This window comes from Centroberyx affinis, unplaced genomic scaffold (assembly GCF_046629955.1).
Source record: "Centroberyx affinis isolate AG114_WGS23_722 - 3 ecotype Tasmania unplaced genomic scaffold, CSIRO-AGI_Caff_v1 ptg001898l_1, whole genome shotgun sequence".
Lineage (NCBI taxonomy): Eukaryota > Metazoa > Chordata > Actinopteri > Beryciformes > Berycidae > Centroberyx > Centroberyx affinis.
The window spans coordinates 270,699-272,640 of NW_027280264.1; positions in this window are offsets into that span (position 1 = coordinate 270,699).

Here is a 1,942-nt window from a genome sequence, read left to right on the forward strand (position 1 = left end):
CTCTCCCTGTCTCTTTCTCTCTGTCTCTCTCTCCTCTCTATCTCTGTCTCTCTTTCTGTCTCTCTGTGTGTGTGTCTCTCTCTCTCTGTCTCTCTCTCCCGGTCTCTTTCTCTCTCTCTGTCTCTCTCTGTCTCTCTCTCTCTGTGTGTCTCTCTCTCTGTCTCTCTCTCCTTCTCCCTGTTTCTTTCTCTCTGTCTCTCTCCTTCTCTATTTCTCTCTCTCTCTCTCTCTCTCTCTCCCTCTCTCTCTCTCTCTCTCTGTCTCTCTCTCCCTGTCTCTTTCTCTCTGTCTCTCTCTCCTTCTCTATTTCTATCTCTCTCTCTCTCTCTGTCTCTCTCTCTGTCTCTCTGTCTCTCTCTCCCTCTCTCCCTCTCTCCCTCTCTATTTCTCTCTGTCTCTCTCTCTCCTTCTCTATTTATATCTCTTTCTCTCTGTCTCTCTCTCTCTCTCCCCCTCTCTTTCTCTCTGTCTCTCTTTCTCTCTCTCTCTCTCTCCAGTGAACTCTCCAGTCCCTGCCAGTCCTCTGGACGTGCGAGTGGCGGAGCTGCAGCACTATGTCCAGAGAGAGACAGATGTGTTGGCGCTGGCCAAAGATGTGGTGAAGCAGCTGGAGGGACTTTCCTCACTGGACCAAAAGGCTCTGGCTGAGGTACAGTAGGCCAGGGTTTTTTATTAATCCAGGCTTTTATTTTGAAATGTCATTCTATTTCAGGGAAGCCAGAATGCTGGTAATATGTAATCTATACATGGAAATTGTTTGAAAAGGTTTCTAAAGTCTTGACTTGAGATCTTGTGTTTGTGTAAATGACTTCGATTGAAAGTGATGAGATTTGTTCCAGCAGAAAACTGAATTTAAATTCTGTTTTCTGAATTTGTATGGAATGATTGAATTTATTGAAGTTGAAACTGATTATAGAAATCAAACTCATGATGCTCTTACCAAGTTTTTATCCTATTAAAACCATATTGCATTGAAAAGTCCTAGATATTTTGTTTTCTTTAAGATATTAAATTGATACTGGACTCTGGATTTGTTCTGACTTGACTTGCTGTTCTACATTTAGACTTGAGACTTGATATTAATGACATGGACTCGATTTGGTAATCTACATTTAGACTTGGGACTTGACTTGAGACTTGTGCCTCAAGAAAAGTTGACTTGGTCACAGCTCTGGGTTTTGGACGTTTGGGCGTTGTATAGAAAATTTGGAAAATATGGAAAATATTGCTGTGGTCAGGAGGAGCCTCCATCATATCAGACTTGACTAATCAATATCCGATATTTAATAAAAGCCCAATATCACCCCAGTATATCGCTCTAACCTTATTGAACACCAACTAAAATCTTCAAGACATTATGGTCTGTCAGTTGTTTTTTTGTTTTTTTTAATTCTGTTTATTCATTTCATTCACAGTATAACAAAACATAACAAAACATAAAACCAGCACCATAATAAGATATATTACATCTTACATTTATCACATACTGTACATACACACCACTTCTCCCTCCCACACAGCGACAGGTCCTCCAGCATCACTCCCACCCCAGAAAGTATATATACAGAGATAGAAAAATAAAAAAAAATGTAAAATAGTTAGTAAATTAATTAGATTCCATGTAAGTCATCCATGGATCCCAAGTCTTATGGAGCAGCTGTGGGCTACCTCTCATGGCATAGGTTATTTTCTCCCCAAAGGAGCACATGAATTTACCTCATTAATCCACTGAGTAATACTAGGGGGAAAGACATTATGGTCTGGAAAAAAGTCTGGAGGTTTGACATGAGGAATCTGATCCTTAACAGACGGTCTGTCTCTCCAGGCTCAGTCCCGGGTCCAGGAGTCGTCCCAGAAGCTGGATCTGCTGCGGCTGTCGCAGGAGAAATGCCTGCAGGAAAACACCCAGGACCCTCCACAGTCACCGGGACACCCCCCTCCT